At 34.1% G+C, this 20,402-nt stretch overlaps 1 protein-coding gene across 2 annotated transcripts in view; it reads right to left on the bottom strand.

Moving 5' to 3' along the window:
• Window positions 1-20,402, bottom strand: part of LRRIQ3 (leucine rich repeats and IQ motif containing 3) — a 172,471-nt gene that overhangs the window by 100,226 nt on the left and 51,843 nt on the right. The gene's annotated exons all lie outside the window — the stretch shown is intronic.

The raw sequence follows: 20,402 nt of genomic DNA, 5'->3' as shown, positions 1-20,402 counted from the left end.
ATCTGGCTAAGGGTTTGTTGATTATATTTATCTTTTAACCACCAATTTTTCATTTCATTGGTCTTTTGTATTATTCACCTCATTTCAATTTCATTTATTTCTGCTCTGATCTTTATTACGATCTTGTCTTCTACTAATTTTGGGTTCCATTTGCTTTTGCTTTTCTAGTTCTTTAAGATGCATTGTTAGGTTGTTTAAAGATTTTTTAATATATCTGATATTGGTGCTTATAGCTATAAATTTACCTCTTAGTAGTGCTCTCACTGTATTTTATAATATTTGGTAGGTTCTGCTTCCATTATCATTCGTTTAAAGAAATTTTTAAATTTCCTTCATAATCTGCTCATTGACCCACTGGTCATTCAGGAGCATATTGTTTAATTTCCATGTGTTTGTATAGTTTCCAAAATTCCTCTGGTTGATTTCTAGTTTTATTCCATTGTCATCAGAGGAGACACTTGATATAATTTCAATTATTTAAAAAATTTTAAGACTTGTTTTGTTGTCTAATATATGGTCTATCCCTGAGAATGATCTATGTGCTGAGAAGAAGCATGTATATTCAGCGGCCACTGGATGAAATGCTCTGTAAATATCTATTAGGTCTATTTGGTCTATAATGTAGTCTAAGTCCAGTGTTTCTTTGTTGATTTTTTTTGTCTGGGTGATCTCTCCAATACTGAAAGTGGGGTGCTGAGGTCTCCAGCTATTTTGGTTTTGTGGTCTAGCTCCCTCTTTTTCTCTAATAATATTTGCTTTATATATTTGGGTGCTCCAGTGTTGGGTGCATATATATTTAAAATTGTTATATCCCCTTGCTGAATTGACCTCTGTACCATTATATAATAATCTTCTTTGCCTCCGTTTACAGTTTTTGTATTGAAATGTATCATGTCTGGTATAAGTATTCCTGCTCCTTTTTAGTTTGCATTGGCATGGAATATCTTTTTCCATTCCTTATTTTCAGTCCATGTGTGTCTTTATAGGTGAAGTGTATTTCTTACTGGTAACCAATCATTGAGTCTTGTTTTTTCATCCATTCAGCCACTCTATGCTTTTGATTGGAGAGGTTAGTCTATTTACATTCAATGTTATTGTTGATAGGTAAGATTTTACTCTTGCCATTTTGTTATTTGTTTTCTAGTTGATTTGTGATCTTCTCTTCTTTCTTTCCTGTCTTCCTTTTAGTGGTATGTTTTAATTTCTTGGTTTTTGTGTGTGTATCTGCTGTATTTTTTTTATTTGAAGATACCATGACCCTTGCAAATGATATTCTATAACTCATTATTTTAAACTGATGACTTAACAATGATTGTATAAACAAAAAAAGAGAATTGTAATAAAAATTCGACACTGGAGTTCATCCTCCTGCTTTTTAACTTTTTGTTGCTTCTATTTACATCTTAGTATGCTGTCTATGTCTTGAAAAGTTGTTGTAGTTATTATTTTTGAATAGTTATCTTCTAGGTTGTTTTTACTCAAGATATGACTAGTTTAGACACCACAATTACAGTGTTAAAATATTCTGTGTTTTTCTGTGTACTTACTATTACCACTGAGTTTTGTATTATCAGATGATTTCTTATTGCTCATTAACTTCCTTTTCTTTCTGGTTGAAGTACTCCTTTTAGCAGTTCTGGTAGGCAAGTCTGGTATTGATGAAATCCCTCAGTTTTTGTTTGTATGGAAAATTATATCTTCTTCCTATATGAAGGATATTTTTACTGGACATACTATTCTAGGATACAGCTTTTTTTTCCTTCAGCACTTTAAATACATCCTGCCATTCTCTCCTGGCCTAAAAGTTTTCCACTGCAAAGTCTGTTGCCAGATATATTGGAGCTCCATGTATGTGAATTGTTTCTTTTCTCTTGCTGCTTTCAGGAATTTTTCTTTATCTTTGACTTTTAGGTGTTTGATTATTAAATACCTTGAGGTTGGCTTCTTTGGGTTAAATCTCTTTGGTGTACAATAGCTTTCTTGTACTTAGATATTGACATCTTTCTCTAGGTTTGGGAAGTTCTCTGTTTTTATCTCATTTTTTTGTCTCCTCTGTATGTTTTGTGATGGCATGTCTTAAAGCTCACTAATTCTTACTTCTACTTCATTAATTCTTCTGGTAAGAGACCGATTTACTCTTCAGTATCTCAATTGCATTTTTCAACTCCAGAGTTTTTGTTTCATTCTTTTTAATTATTCAATATGTTTGCTAAATTGATCTCATAGGATTCTGGACTCCATCTCTATGTTATCTTGAATATCTTGGAGTTCCCTCAAGACGGCTATTTTAAATCATCTGTCTGAAAGTTCACATATGTCTCTCTCAACAGGATTAGTCCCTGGTTCATTATTTAGGTTGTTTGGTGAGGTCATGTTTTCCTGGATAGTCTTGATGCTTGTGAATGTTTATCAGTGTCTGGCCACTGAAGAATTGGGTATTTATTGGACTCTTTGCAGTCTGAGGTTGTTTGTATGTGTGCTTCTTGGGAAGGTTTTTCAGATATTTAAAGGAATTTGGGTGTTGTGATCTAAGTTTTTGATCTCTGTAGTCATATATACATTAGGGGGCAACCCAAGCCCAGTAATGCTGTGGCTCTTAAAGATTCATGCAGGTACTTCCACGAAATTCTTCTTGGATAGTTCTGGAAGAATTATCTGGACTGCAAAGCAAAAACGCTTGTTCTCTTCCTACTTTCCCCTGGATAAACAGTCTCTCTCTGTGATGAGCTACATATAGTTGAGGAAGGGTGGCATAAGCATCCCTGTGGCCACCACCACTGGAACTGTGCTAGGTCAGATCTAAAGCCAGCACAGAACTGGATCTCAACCAAGTCTTTCAGTAACCACTGCCTTGCTATTTTCTATGTTCACTCGAGCCTGCAGAGCTTTAAAATCAGCAGTTGGTGAAGCCAGCCAGGCTTGTTTTCTTTTCTTCAGTGTGGCAAGTTCCCCTTGGTCCCAGGTAGGTCAAGAGATGCCATCCAAGAGCGAGCACCTTGAGTCAGTTACTTTAGGAATCTACCTGTCACCCAAGCCACAAAACAAAGTCCTTCCCTACTTCCCTCCTCTACCCACAAGCAGAGAAGTCTCTCCCTGTAACTATCACCACCCCAGTTATGTGGTGAGTGAATATTACCTGGTTACCTCTGATGTTTATTCAAGGACCCAGGGCTCTTTAGTTAGCTTGTGGTAAATGCTGCCAGGCCTAGGACTCTCCCTTCAGTGAAGTGAGCTCCCCTCTGGATCAGAGATGGTATAGCAATGCCATCTCAGAGCCAAGACCAAAGCCTGGAATCTGAGACCCTTGGTGCTCTACTCTGTTTGGGCCACGCTGGTACCTAATCTGCAAGATGAAGTCACCTTTTCTCTTCCTCCATTTTTCCTCGAGAAGAAGGAGTCCCTAGCTATAGCCACCACAGCTGGAAATGTGCAGGGTCACAGCTGAAGCCAGTATGTCTCTCAGTCTCAACCAAGGCCCACCATGAGTACTGCCTGGGTACCACTGCTGATTATTCAGTACCTAAGGGATCTTTAGCTAGGAGATAATGAATCTTTCCAGGACTGGGTCTTTCTCTTCAAGACAGTGGATTCTCTTCTGGCCCAGGGTATGTCTAGAAATGTTGTCCAAGAGCTAGGTCCTGGAATAGGGGCCTCAGGACTCTGCCTCATGCCCACTTCTACTGTGGGTGAACATGTATCAAAGTTGCCCCCCCACCAAAAAAAAGCCCTCCTTACTTATCTCTCTCTTCTCTTCAAACAGAAGGCAGAAGTCTCTCTTGGAGTTGCAAGCTATGTTGTCTAGTGTTGGGTGAGGGGTGATGCAAACCCTCCCTTGGCTGCTTCTCTGGCATCTCATTTGGTTATGCTCCCCTGTCAACTCCACTGACTCTGAGCCAGCCCAGCACCAGGACTTGCCCACAGATTGCAGACTTTGTGGTCTAGACTGCCTTTCAAGTTAATGTAGGCCTCCCCAGAGCACTTTAGCCCCGGGTAAGGTGGTGAGGCTTGTTAGAAGTCAGGCTCTGACCACTGGGATGAGCAACTTCCCTGTGGCTATGGCTGATCTCAATGCACATTCCATGAGCACTGGCTGAGTTCCACCAAGTGCCACTTTCCACTGTGACAGGGCAGCACTAAATTTCAATGCAAAGTTCCACAATTACTGTGTTCTCACTCTCTCCCAAGTGCAGATTCTCTTTCCACGCCATGTGGCCACTGCCAGAGTGTGGGGGAAGGGTGATGTTGGCAATTAAGGACTGGCTTTCCTACCCTCTAGAGTGGCTCCTTCATTGATATGAAGACAAAACCAAATATAGTGATCACTCACTTGATTTTTGGTTCTTATAAATGTGATTTTTTTTTGTGCCGACAGTTCTTCAATTTGGTGCTTCTGCAAGGAGGATGATCAGTAGAGGTTTCTATTCTTCTACGGTGCGTTACCTCTTTCAATCAGTATTTCTACTTTTAAGAGGTATTGTTGTTTGTTTTTAAATAAAAATCTCTAAATGCCCACAAGAGAAAGCAGGAAAGATCTAAAATTGACACCCTAACATCACAATTAAAAGAACTAGAGAAGCAAGAGCAAACACATTCAAAAGATAGCAGAAGGCAAGAAATAACTAAGATCAGAGCAGAACTGAAGGAGATAAAGACGCAAAAAACCCTTCAAAGAATCAATGAATCCAGGAGCTGGTTTTTTGAAAAGATCAACAAAATTGATAGACCACCAGCAAGACTAATACAGAAGAAAAGAGAGAAGAATCAAATAGACACAATAAAATATGATAAAGGAGATATTACCACCACAGAAATACAAACTACCATCAGAGAATACTATAAACATCTCTACTCAAATAAACTAGAAATCTAGAAGAAATGGATAAATTCCTGGACACATACACCCTCCCAAGACTAAACCAGGAGGAAGCTGAATCCCTGAATAGACCAATGACAGGCTCTGAAATTGAGGTAATAATTAATAGCCTACAGACCAAAAAAAGTCCAGGACCAGACAGATTCACAGCCGAATTCTACTAGACGTACAAGGAGGAGCTGGTACCATTCCTTCTGAAAATATTCCAATCAATAGAAAAAGAGGGAATCCTCCCTAACTCATTCTATGAGGCCAGCATCATCCTGATACCAAAGCCTGGCAGAGACACAACAAAAAACGAGAATTTTAGACCAATATCCCTGATGAACATCAATGCAAAATTCCTCAATAAAATACTGGCAAACCGAATCCAGCAGCACATCAAAAAGCTTATCCACCATGAACAAGTGGGCTTCATCCCTGGGATTCAAGGCTGGTTCAACATATGCAAATCAATAAATGTAATCCAGCATATAAACAGAACCAAAGACAAAAACCACATGATTATCTCAACAGATGCAGAAAAGGCCTTAGACAAAATTCAACAACCCTTCATGCTGAGAACTCTCAATAAATTAGGTATTGATGAGATGTATCTCAAAATAATAAAGAGCTATTTATGACAAACCCACAGCCAATATCATACTGAATGGGCAAAAACTGGAAGCATTCCCTTTGAAAACTGGCACAAGACAGGGATGCCCTCTCTCACCACTCCTATTTAACATAGTGTTGGAAGTTCTGGCCAAAGCAATCGGGCAGGAGAAAGAAATAAAGGGTATTCAATTAGGAAAAGAGGAAGTCAAATTGTTCCTGTTTGCAGATGAAATGACTGTATATTTAGAAAACCCCATTGTCTCAGCACAAAATCTCCTTAAGCGGATAAGCAACTTCAGCAAAGTCTCAGGATACAAAATCAATGTGCAAATATCACAAACGTTCTTATGCACCAATAACAGACAGAGAGCCAAATCATGAGTGAACTCCCATTCACAACTTCATCAAAGAGAACAAAATACCTAGGAATCCAACTTACAAGGGATGTGAAGGACCTCTTCAAGGAGAACTACAAACCACTGATCAATGAAATAAAAGAGGACACAAACAAATGGAAGAACATTCCATTCTCATGGATAGGATGAATCAATATTGTGAAAATGGCCATATTGCCCAAGGTAATTTATAGATTCAATGCCATCCTCATCAAACTACCAATGACTTTCTTGGAAAAAAACTACTTTAAAGTTCATATGGAACCAAAAATGAGCCCACATTGCCAAGTCAATGCTAAGCCAAAAGAACAAAGCTGAAGGCATCGTGCTACCTGACTTCAAACTACACTATAAGGCTACAGTAACCAAAAGAGCATGGTACTGGTACCAAAAGAGAGATATAGACCAATGGAACAGAACAGAGCCCTCAGAAATAATACCACACATCTACAACCATCTGATCTTTGACAAACCTGACAAAAACAAGAAATGGGGAAAGATTCCCTATTTAATAAATGGTGCTGGGAAAACTGGCTAGCCATATGTAGAAAGCTGAAACTGGATGCCTTCCTTACACCTTATACAAAAATTAATTCAAGATGGATTAAAGACTTAAATGTTAGACCTAAAACCATAAAAACCCTAGAAGAAAACCTAGGCAATACCATTCAGGACATAGACATGGGCAAGGACTTCATGTCTAAAACATCAAAAGCAATGGCAACAAAAGCCAAAATTAACAAATGGGATCTAATCAAACTAAAGAACTTCTGCACAGCAAAAGAAACTACCATCAGAATGAACAGGCAACCTACAGAATGGGAGAAAAATTTTGCAATCTACTCATCTGACAATGGGCTAATATCCAGAATCTACAAAGAACTTAAACAAATTTACAAGAAAAAAACAAACAATCCCATCAAAAAGTGGGCAAATATGAACAGACACTTCTCAAAAGAAGACATTTATGCAGCCAACGGACACATGAAAAAATGCTCATCATCACTGGCCACCAGAGAAATGCAAATCAAAAACACAATGAGATACCATCTCACACCAGTTAGAACGGCAATCATTAAAAAGTCAGGAAACAACAGGTGCCAGAGAGGATGTGGAGAAATAGGAACACTTTTATACTGTTGGTGGAACTGTAAACAAGTTCAACCATTGTGGAAGACGGTGTAGCGATTCCTCAGGGATCTAGAACTAGAAATACCATTTGACCCAGTCATCCCATTACTGGGTATATACCCAAAGGATTATAAATCATGCTGCCATAAAGACACATGCACATGTATGTTTACTGCGGCACTACTCAAAATAGCAAAGACTTGGAACCAACCCAAATGTCCAGCAATGATAGACTGGATTAAGAAAATGTGGCACATATACACCATGGAATACTAAGCAGCCACAAAAAATGATGAGTTCATGTCCTTTGTAGGCACATGGATGAAGCTGGAAACCATCATTCTCAGCAAACTATTGCAAGGACGAAAAACCAAACACCGCATGTTCTCACTCATAGGTGGGAATTGAACAATGAGAACACTTGGACACAAAAAGGGAACATCACATACTGGGGCCTGTCATGGGGTGGGGGGAAGGGGGAGGGATAGCATTGGGAGATATATCTAATGCAAATGACGAGTTAATGGGTGCAGCACACCAGCATGGCACATGTATACATATGTAACAAACCTGCACGTTGTGCACATGTACCCTAGAACTTAAAGTATAATAATAAAAAAAAGACAAAGCACATAATCCTACCAAACAAAATCTCTATACTTCCTTATAAGTATTTCAGCTGTATTTTGTCTTATATGAAATGACACTCAATGCTTTTTTTAACTTTATATTTGAATTTTTATTTGATTCAAGTATTATTTATGAGAGTATTTTTTGATTCCCAGGAAATTTTGACATTTTTATTACTCATTTCTAACATTATTGGAGTAAGAGTATCTGATCTTCAAAAATTATTTCTTAAAATATAGAGGTCTTCTGTAATGGCTGAGTGAGGGACTTGGCAACTCCTCTTTCCAAAGAGTAATTGTAAAACTGAACAAAATTTCCCAAAATTATCATTTTAAGACTAGAAATTCACTAAACGCATATAACCAAATGAAAAGTCTTTATTGATGAAATGATAATAAATATAAATAAGAACAGTGGGGAGTTTGTAGCATTTTAGCCTGGTGCTGCTCCTGCTACCAATAGCCCCCCATAACCCCTACCACTTCTACCTACATGGTGCAAAGGTACTACTATGGCATAGCAGACTGAGAGCAGATTGAAGTGACATCAGACAGTAACTTCAATTGACAGGAAGAAAACATGAGTAATAGAAATTATAAATACATACGTTAATTTCAAAGAGTCTATAAGTATATATTCCCTCCTCTTAATATCTTTAAAACCAATAACTATAACACTCTTTTCTTTGGTTTAAATTACAATATATAGATGTAATATAGAGCAACAGTAGGGCAAAGGAAGGTAGAGGGATTTAAGTTTTACTGGAGCAAAGTTCTATATTTTACTGAAATAAAGGTACTATTAATTTGAAGTAAAATGTGATAAGATACATACTGTAGTACATAGAGCAACCACTGAGAAAATAACAAAAAACACAGTAAAAAGCAAGAAAGAAATCAAATGGTACAGTAGAAAATACCTGTTTAATATAAAAGAATGTGGTAAAGGAGAAATACAGGGAAATACATGTGATATATAAAAACCCAAAGGAAAAATGGTGGGTGTTAAGTCCAGCTATATAAATAATAATTTTAAATGAGAATGGATTAAATATTCCAATTAAAAGACAAATGTTTTCAGATTAACTTAAAAATAGCAAAATGTAAGTTTCTAACTACAATCTGTCTACAAAAGAAACTTTAAAATTCAGAGATGCGAATCAGCCAAAAGTAAAATAATGCAAAAATACCATAATAAGAGTGACTATAAGAAGCTGGAGTGGGTATTCTAATATTAGACAAAATAGACTTTAAGATAAAATATGTTACTGAAACAAAGACAAAAATTTTACAGTGTTGGAAATGTCACTTCATCAGGTACACACAACAATTCTAAGTATGTATGTACCCAACAAAAATGAGACCAAAATATATGATGTAAAAAGTGGCACAATTGAGGGAAGAATTACACAATTCACCAGTAAGAGTTGTGGACTTTAATGCCACACTCTAAATAATAGACAGAATGACAACACAATAAATCAACAAACATATAGCAAATTATAGGAACTCTATCAACCACCTTTACTTAACTGATGTTTATGGAACAATTCACCCAATAATAGAATGAAATTTCTTCTCAATCACATGAAACATTCTCCAGGATATATCTCATAACAAGGCTATAAATAAGTCTCAATAAATTTAAAATAATTGAAATCAACAAAGTATGTTCAGTAATCATGGTAAAATTAAATAAGAAATCAACAACAGAAGAAAATTTTGGAAATTCAAATATATCTGGAAATAAATTTATTATTTCTCCATAACCATGGGGACAGGAATAAATCACCAAAGCAATTATAAATTATTTGAGTTGAATGAAAACACAACATATAAAACATTATGAGATGTAGCTAAAGCAGTGCTTAGATGAAAACACAGCTGTAAATGCCTATATCAGAAAATAAGAAATGTCTCAAATCAAAATCCAAACTTCCTCTTGAAAAGTGTGAGGTGGAGTGTGGAAGGAGGGAGGGTAAAGGAATCCCATAGCAAGCAAGATTGAAGGAATAAATATGAGAGAGGAAATCAGTGAAATAAAAAACTAGAAAAGTAGTAGAGAAAATTAATAAAATCATTGACTCTTTGAAAATATCAACAAAATGGCAAACCTCTAGGTAAGCTAAGTAAAACAAAAGAAGGCATATATTACGAAAATAAAAAAGAGACCACATTACTAATGACTTACAGAAATTAAAACTATCAAAAGAAAATATGAGAAATAGTATTATGCCAACAAATTGGAAAATGTAGATGAAATGGACGAATTCCTTAAAAGACACTAATTACCAAAACTAACTTAAGAAGAAATAGAAAACCTAGATAGATCTGTAACAATAAAGAAATTGAATTCACAATTTAAAATGTTCCCATAGATAAAATCCAAGGCACAGATGGCTTCACTGGTGAATTCTACTAAACATTTAAGATAGAAATAATACCAATCTTTTACATACTCCTCCAGAAATAGAGAAAGAAACACATCCCAATTAATTCTGTAAGACCACAGTGTTCCGCCATCATTCCAGATGGTGGCTACACAGAAAGTTTCTTAGCACAGCAGTGAGCATCATTCCAAGGTACCTCTCTGGAACCCTACTAAGCAGCTTAACGGCAATTTCAAGAATAAAGTACTGTTCAAGAATCCATAAAGAAGAAATAGATCTAATTATATATATATTAGATATAGCAAAAAATCATCAGGGACTTTGATTTTGTTGTTGGAATTATTCCCTAATGTGAGCATTAATGAGTTTTATCTACCTTCTTATCCACCATTCAAAATTTTTCTATTACTTTGGTTATTCCAGTCAATTACTCAGAGGCAAATTGGGAAGACTGTTCTTAGTAATTATTTTGCTAACTGTAAATGCAAAATTTCCTTAGCATTCTTCATTCCTTCCACTCTCTTCACTATCATTCAGTAGAAATTATTAAGGCTAAAGGGAAAACCACTTTGATTCATTTTATACTGAAACTCAAACCATAAACAGTTTAAGTAGAAAACTTTTAGAGTCTTATTTGCTGAACCTCATAACGGTTCTTTATTTATATCTTCAAGCACTGAATTAAGTTTATTATTTTACTGCTGTTTGTTAAAAACATGTTAAGTATTTTACGAGTATAATATTTTTGTCTATTTCTTGCATTCATGATTGCTTTTGTTTTCAACTTTCGGTTCCTAAGGGGCAGGAGACATGCCTTTACAATGATCTAAATAAAAATCATATATACCTAACAGACAATATATCCAGTATAATTACAGGGGGAAAAGCATCTCCTCTTTAAATTTTTTTAAATTCACTCCTATTTTATTTGCAACACTTTTTAAAATTAAACAATCAATCTAAATTGCTATTGCAGATTTTACATAACCAACATCTTTCTATATACTATAAAAATAGATATGAACAGACACTTCTCAAAAGAAGACATTTATGCGGCCAAAATACATATGAAAAAAAGCTCATCATCACTGGTCATTAGAGAAATGCAAATCAAAACCACAATGAGATACCATCTCATGCCAGTTAGAATGGCAATCTTTAAAAAGTCAGGAAGCAACAGATGCTGGTGAGGCTGTGGAGAAATAGGAACACTTTTACACCATTGGTGGGAGTGTAAATTAGTTCAACCATTGTGGAAGACAGTGTGGTGATTCCTCAAGGGTTGAGAACCAGAAATACCATTTGACCCAGCAATCCCATTACGGAGTATAAACCCAAAGGATTAGAAATCATTCTACTATAAAGACAAATGCACAGGTATGTTTATTGCAGCACTGTTCACAATAGCAAAGACTTGGAACCAACCCAAATGTCCATCAATGATAGACTGGATAAAGAAAATGTGGCACATATACAACATGGAATACTATTCAGCCATAAAAAGGATGAGTTCATGTCCTTTGCAGGCACATGGATGAAGCTGGAAACTATCATTCTCAGGAAACTAACACAAGAGCAGAAGACAAAACACTGCATGTTCTCACTCATATGTTGGAGTTGAACAATGAGAACACAGGACACAGGGAGGGGAACATCACACACCGGGGCCTGTCAGGGGGTGGGAGGGTAGGGAAGGGATAGCATTAGGAGAAATACCTAATGTAGATGATGGGTTGGTGGGTGCAGCAAACCACCATGGCACGTGTATACCTGTATAACAAACCTGCATGTTCTGCACATGTATCCCAGAACTTAAAGTATAATTAAAAAAAAAAAAGGAAGAATAAAAGAAATAAATATCCTGGCTCTTTTGCTTCCTTTAAAAAAACAAACAAACAAACAAACAAAAACAAGGCCCTGACTTTATTTCATGGTAATGTGACCTGGATGTATGATTACAAGTATGGGGTAGAGGTCAGTACAGATAAGCATAAAGACCTTTAGCATTTTTCATTTTAAAGACGATCATGTTTATAGCCAAATCACAGTTCATAATTATCCCAGGTCACAAAAAGTCTATTTTCAGCTATTCCTTCTGAGTAAACTGGGGCCAAAATGCCCAGACTGTCTCCACATATCCTTCAATCCATTACCAGACTTACATACTTACTTTTTGGTGTCCCATGGGCAGGGTCTGACCCAGAGTTCAGCTAGGCATGTCAAGTTGAATGTCTGTTGTCTCAATATGAGAAACAAAAGGAGAAAAACTGCAAGTGGAACTCTTCAGGAGAGTGAAATGGCCTTTGTTTAAACAAAAATCCCTCTTATGGCTGCTTTCAAGAAAGCAGCCAGAGAAGACTGTATTTTGAAACAAGTGGATTGAGAAACTACATTTTTGGACTCAGAACATGTTGCAAGTTATACTTGTAATGGGAGTATTTTTCATTTTAAAGATGATCATGTTTATACTCAAATCACATTTCATAACTCCCAGGACTACATGGGCTCCAGGATGTAACTGGGTTACATATGAAATTCAATTATCTGTGATATATCTGTTCCTCTCCAAGCACCTTCCCTTCCTCTCCAATACAGCCCCCAGTACACTTATCATAGAAAATAGGAGAGTGGCTGGGCATGGTGGCTCATGCCTGTAATATGACACTTTGGGAGGCCAACACTTGAGGCCAGGAGTTTGAGACCAGACCGAACAACATAACAAGACCCTGTCTCTACAAAAAATAAATAAATAAAACACAAACACAAAAAATGTATTTATGTGTATATATATATACATATATGTATGTGTGTGTGTATATATATATATATATACGTGTGTGTGTATATATATACACACATACATAAATGTAAAATGTTAGGCTGTAAATGATGAAAATATGATGGCTTTGGGGAAATAAAATGTATAATTTGACTTCCAACTTTTCAGTGGAAAGAAGGAAGGGAGAAAGGAAGGAAGGAAGGAGGGAGGGAGGGAGGGAGGGAAGGAAAAAGCGAGAAGCTAGGAAGGGAAGTAGTGAGGACTGGCCACTATCCATGCAAATGCATACACCAAAATTTTTAGTGTCATCCATCATATGCTTCTTTTTCTCACCATAACAACCACTACCCATTTGCTCACCAAATTCTCTAATCCTCTGTATTGTACCCATAAATACCTTTATCTGATCCCTACATCTATATTTTATTCCAGGCACTTATGACTCACCTAAACTATTTTAGTAACCTAGGATTGATGGCTTTAGTCTTCCCTCATTAAAACTTTTATTCCACATAACTGTAGAGTAACATCCCATGGCATCACTTCTGTGCTTAAACACTTGTAATGGCTTGCCACTACTTATAACAAAGGATAACATTTCTTGATATAAATACTGACTATATAAAAATAACAATATTAATGTCTTATTATAACCCATAGATAAAATTATAGTACATGACAAAATAGCATGAAAGTTGAAAAGGAGATATAATGAAAATAGAGTTCTAAAATTTTTATATGGTCAAGAAGAAGAGTAAAGGTACTAATTAAATGAAGATATATTAAAGTAAATAGGCATATTTTATTTGCTAGGATTACTGATTCTTCAAAATTGGAAATATAGAGTGTATCTTCCAAAACAGTAGAGGGGGAAAACATACAACAATAAAAACTAAATTCCAAAGAAGGCAGGAAATATGAGGGAGAAAATTTACAGAACAGGAGAGAAAAGCAAAAAGCAAAAATAACACAATGTATTTAATACCCCAAACATCAGGAATAACATTTAATGTAAATAGTCCAAATATGATAGTTAATATAAAAATTGTCAGACTGGGTTTAAAAAATCAAACTCTGTTATTTATGAACTAGATAGACAGATAAAGATAAATATACAGAAATATTATAACCAAATGGATAGAAAATAAATATGCAAAAACTAAATACAAAACAAGCCAGTGTAAATACATCTGATAAAGTAAACTTTAAGCCATAAAGATTACTAGATGAATTGAGAGTCATTTCATAAAGATAAAAGGTTCAATTGACTGATTGACATAATGATTTTTAATTTTTATGCAACTAATAACATAGTTCAAAATATGCAAAACAAAATTTGACCTAACTATAATGAAATAATAATAATACATCTACAATCACAGTGAGAGATGTAAGTTCACTTCTCCCAGTGACTGATAAAATTAGTAATCCCAAAATTAATAAGGAATAGAATAGTTGAACACCACCTAACCAGTGACCTAATAGAAACACAAAAAATATCTTAGCCAATAACTATAGAGGACACTTTTTTTAAGCACACGTGAAAAGTGTGGGCCATATGCAAATCTCAATGAAATTCAAAGTCAAAGGACTGAAATCATATAGGACAGGATTTCCTACTGCAAGGAAATTAAGCTTGTTTCCCCTGCCCTAAGATATATTCACACCAAATAAGTTATTATCATATCAATGTGAAATGTCCTTCCCTACCTCAATAACTTTACACATCCTACAGTTTGACTAGAATTAAACCCTTTACAACTAATCTCACTCTTCTGGCACCACATCCCTTTCAATATAAAAACATACATACATTCCATACTTGATGAAATTTTTAAATTTTTGAAAAAATTCATGTAATATAAGGTCTATGAAGTCTTTCTTGACAACCTCACCCAATCAGAATTAATTGTATGCCCACAAAGTTGGCTGAATATTTGTCTACTGTAATATTTATCATAGTAGATAAAATACTGTGTTTGTTTGTCTGTATAATTGAACTATTATCTTCTTATGATTAGGAATCATAATTTGTGTCTTTTTATATTCTCAACACCTAAAACACCTAAAGCACTTAAGACACAGCAGGCAACTAATATGCTAACATCATGGAACTAGGTTTTCTTTGGCTGCCAAGATATTCTTGTTGTCTATTCTGATTTATATCTCCAATAGTAAATTTTAAAAAATATACTTCAGTTTCTTAATAGTACATGATAGATTATCAATTCAAAATACAAATAAGCTGATGATTCTAAAAATAAGCATGGTTAGATGGCAATGTTGCATCTATAAAACACGGTTTGAGCTAATATTTTACACAAAAGTATAACTATGGCTTTTTCAAGAAAAAAAAAATCAGTTTGCCTGTATTGCCACAAAAACAGTAGCTAGAAAATATGGACAGATATATTGTTTGAATTGTTTCTAAAAATTTTTAAATTTCTAAATGTTTTGAACACACCAATATAGACATTAGCTTATTCAATAATTATTTATTAAGATCTGGTATTTTTAAGATGCAGATAATTTAACTCAATACTTTTTATTTCTAAATACGTATTAGATACGTATTTTGTTTGATAAAAAATGTTCTGATTTTTACAACAATTTTATGTCACTTTTATCCAAAATTATGAGTTATATAAAACTAAGAAAAAAAAACACAAACAATATTATTTTGGTAAAATATTGGGCTCATTTTGTTGCTTCACGAAAAATTTTCCTAGTCCACTTTTGTTTTCCACTATTAAAAGATAACTGGAGTATCAACTGAAAAGCAGTTTCATAATTTAATCCTGGAGAGATTAAACTGAGAGTTACCACTTCTTCCCCTAAAGAATTCTCATTATTTTTAAAGGTGCTGAATAATATTATTCTGAATAATATTCCATTTATACACACACACACACATTACACAAACATATATAACAATTTATCTGTATAATATAGACATAACAATGAACGTGAGAGTGCAGGTATCTTTACAAGTTGGTGATTTCATTTCCTTTGAATTCGAAAGACTGGGGTTGAATTGTTGCATCATATGGTAGTACTATTTTAAGTTACTTTAGGAACCTCCATATTTTTCCCACAGTAGCTGTACCAGTCTCTATTCACACTCATAGTATCGCCAGTACTTCCACTTTACTAAAAATACTGCTTCTCAAATTATTAATTATCCCATCAAATGAGATAATGAAATCCACATACTACTCAGGAATTGTTAAAGCTTCAATTTTAGCATATTCTCCTCCTAATAGTGTTTACCTACTTTCCCAAAGCAGAATTAATCACACCACACCCAGTCCACATCAACCAAGGAAATACTACATTGTAATGTGACTTTCTGACTTTGCAAATTAGGCGGCCAAACCATTCTTCGAGTAGGTAGCCAAAGCCTATGTAAAGGTAACAGATATAAGGCTGACTGTTAAAGTAGCTTAAATTTCAGTGTCATGTATTATATACAATTTCACATGAATTTTGTATTTTTAAAGGGTACTTATTCCTGGAATGGCCACAAATGCTTGCTTAAAAGAGTCAGGGGTATATTCATCTGAACCCATAAAGACGCAGACAGAGGCGATCATGCTGTTACATCTTGAATCATTAGGGCATGCGTCAAGGCCATGCCACTTATTTTTGCAGCTCCTGAAAGTTGCTGATGGATGTACTATTCTTGCCTTAAGTGCAGGAAGACCCACAGATTATTGGAATGAGCCCACCCATCTTTTTATGACACCAGTCTTCCAGTAAGTCTAATGAGGACAAGAAGATAGCAATAAAGCTGTCTTGTATGTGTATCTATGTAGAAGCCCATTCATTTTGAAAGAAAGCAAACACACAAAATATTCTGCTCCTAGTACCACTTCTGAAAAATGGAAAACTACTTTCTAATAAGACTAATATAAACATCTATTTTTTATTCTGAGTTTCAAATGAGTCAAAATATTTTGCAAAGTATTAGTGCAATTAAAATTATTTGAAGTAAACTTCAAATAAAATAAAGAAACAATTCAGTCCAATTCTGACAACTTCAGCAGAGTCATTATTCAACTGGGTAAGATGAACAGGAGACACTATTTTATGGATAATATTTAATTATGAAAATTGTTTACCCAGTCATAAAATGTTATTGATTCTTTAATAGCATTTTAATAAAGATAGTTTTTGGTTGACAAATAGTAGAAGAAAGCACATCTGTGTTCCAAGATAGCATTAAAAGAAGTAAGGTAAATTTTGAAGATGCAAAATTTACATAGTATTGCCTTGAATCTGTACTTTGTCGTAACAGATGGTCAACAATCCCTACCATATGCAAAGCTAGACTATATTTTAAATCATTTTATATATCCAGGAAATTCACTGTATTAAACATTTTTCACGCAAATGTTGGCGTACATTTATTATTTAAAATATAATTTTCTTTAAGAAACTTGTGCTACTGGTATCTTCAATATACCTAACTTTTAAGGTAGGAATTAACCTAATCTTCATTATACATAAGTAATATAGTCATTGTTGAACACACTCAGCATTCAGAATTACATAATTTACTATAACAAGTTATAATAATCTTTTATATATTATATATTACAACTTTTTATCTCATAATTCCAAAATGAAGTCTCAAAACCCAGGTAGCTAAGGTAACTACTCTTGGCATATTAGATGTATTACTAAAAAGTTGCGTATAATGCTTTCATATTAACAAATTATATTAAGTACATTATAAATGTTTTATACTTAAATCTTTAAGGTGAGTAATTTTAAATGAGACTAATCATTTCCTGATTCATATAAGTTGTGATAGTGCTATTTTGAGTATTATAATAATTTATATTCCTTTAAGAACTAGTGAAGCATTAACGATGTACATTTAAAATGCATAAATAGATGTTGGTGTTTAAAGTTTTGACCTCAGAATCAACTATGATCCATTTATTCTTTACCTATTTGGGCACCTTTCAGTTAGTAGCTCTTGTTTTTTCTCTTTTCTCCTTAACAAAGTGCCCTTAAATTTGACAGACAAATTAGCTAACTTCCTAGTCCTGACCTTTGGTCTAATTTCCTAGATTATAATCAGTGTCCCTTCATTTGACAAGGAGTCTTATTTGCAACCATATTTGGCATAATCCCAGGATATCCACATATCAAATACTCCCCAAGTAATCAACAATGCAGATTTCTAAGTTAGTTATCATATGGAAACCTAATCTAGAACAAATTTCTGTAGTCCAGTTTAACATGAAACATTTCTTTATTTTCAATAGATTTTATATTTCAAGGAAACTAGATTAATATTTTTCTATCAACTTAAAAATTAGAAAAAAAATGTTTTTTTTTTCGCTTTCTTGGACACATCTTCAAGCAATCCTTAAATTCAGAGGACTGTAACAGTCTGTAAAAAAAAAAAAAAAAAAAAAAAAAAGCAGCAAAAAAAACCATTTACCAAATTATCTCCATTGTATCTTCTGTACCAGTCAGGGTTAACAAACTTTTTCTATGTAAAGCTAATTAGTAAATATGTAGGCGCTGGAGTGTACATATGTTCTATTGCATATTTTTCTTTTTTTTCTAACAATCCTTTTAAGTTATAAAAACCATTATTCCTTCTGCACAGGCTATATCAGATTTTTCTTGCGGACTATAGTTTCCCAACCTTATATCTATATTTTGTCCTAATTCATACATGTATGTGTACACACACATTTTTCTCCCATATGGCCTTAGAAATTTTTGAGGAAAAATGAAAAATAAATGCACATACACACATATACATATACAATTTTAAATTAAATTTAAAATATTTTTACCTACAGAAATATTATAGAGACCCCAGATCAATCTTGCTTATTATGATAATATGGTCTATGCATACAAAAATAGTTTAATGTACATTTAGTAGAGGTATACAACACCTGAAAATCCTTCCATTTTGGGTACCTCTACTAATGTTGTTATCACTAGCGTATGAATGACTTAAGAAAACAAATTCCATTTTCCATTTTCCTAAGAGCTAAGGCCACAGTCATATGACTTAGCTTAACCAATTCGGTGCTTTTTCCCTGGATTTTTACTTGTCAGGGACAATCCAAATGCACAAGGACAACAAAAGGGTATTCATGACAGCTGCAACAGAATAATGGGGAGACAAGTAGCCAATAGTAACAGTAAACTAGGAATGCTCTCTGGTGGAGTTGGCTCTGCCATGCTTCTAACTGCTGTTCCTTTTCCAAAGCCAGTTACTGTGTCTTCCTGAATTTTTCGTGAGCTTCCTGAAAAACCTCTAACAAATTCTATTATTGTCTAAGTCATTTACAGTTAGCTTCCGCTGTTTGCAAGTAAGAACTCTAGATACTACATAATCTAATCTTCTAAACTTTTATATGAGAAGGATTTAAAAAATTACTTGCTTTAATCAATTATGAAAGAAATAACTCATTAACTACTCATCAACAAAATAATCAGAAAAACATCACAAGTATACTAGGCCTACAATCCAAATTTGAAAAGAGTTTTGTAAAATATTCCACCACTAAAATATAATGAATTACTAATTTTTTTCTTAATTATATTTGTATTAAGTATTTACATGTAGTATTTTCTCTTCTTTTTATCTAGTTTTAAAAATAAATCCTCAATTTTCTCTATCATATCTATGAAGTAATTATATTTACCTCACAGAACTGCTGTGAGGATCAAATGAGTTAATAAAGACAAGTGTACATTTAAAATTTCCAGCAAAGTATACAGTTATATGCCATATAATGATGTTCCAGTCAATGACAAACTGCATATACACTGGTGGTCCCCATGAAATTATACTACCATACTTTTACTCTCTTTTCTATATTTAGATACACAAATATTTATCATTATCTTACAATTGCCTATAAAATTTAGTATAGTAATATGCTGTACAGATTTGTGGCCTAGGCTACAAATACGCTATGCCACCTAAGTTTGTCTAAGTGTAGTAGGCTATATAACCTAAGTTTGTCAAAGTACTCTCTATGGGTTCACACAATGACAAAATCACCTAACAACATGTTTCTCAGAATGCATCCTTGTCATTAAGCAATGCATGACTGTATTTCAGCAAAAAGAATCTATTAGGAATAAAATAATTATGTTATTTAAAATGTAAAATCATATACAATGTTAGTGTACCATTATATATGTTCCATGATATGCCACTATATATGTGAAAATAGTAATTCTATTAAAATATAAACTCCACAAAGGCAGTGAATTTAAATGTTTTGTCTGCTGTTGTGTCTTCAGGACCCAGAAAGGGCCTAACTTATGGTAGGCACTCAATAAATACTTGTAGAATGAACTGATCGATAAAAATTAATAATTATATCATGCCTATAAGGCAGGTAGTGCACATTTGTATATAATTTCATAACTTTGCTATGAAAATTTTATTAAGAAATAATATTTCCCAAGATCTAGCAAGTGCTAGCAGAATAATACAAATTATTTTATTTTATTTTATTTGGTTATGATCCATGAAATATGGGCCTGAGTCCTGTGTCTATAACTTACAAGTTTTGAAACCTCAGGCAAGTTATTTGGGATTGTTTATAGGATCAAATG

Source organism: Pan troglodytes, chromosome 1, assembly GCF_028858775.2.
Source record: "Pan troglodytes isolate AG18354 chromosome 1, NHGRI_mPanTro3-v2.0_pri, whole genome shotgun sequence".
NCBI lineage: Eukaryota > Metazoa > Chordata > Mammalia > Primates > Hominidae > Pan > Pan troglodytes.
Note: the sequence above shows the minus strand (reverse complement) of the source record. Positions and strands in the feature narration are given on the sequence as shown.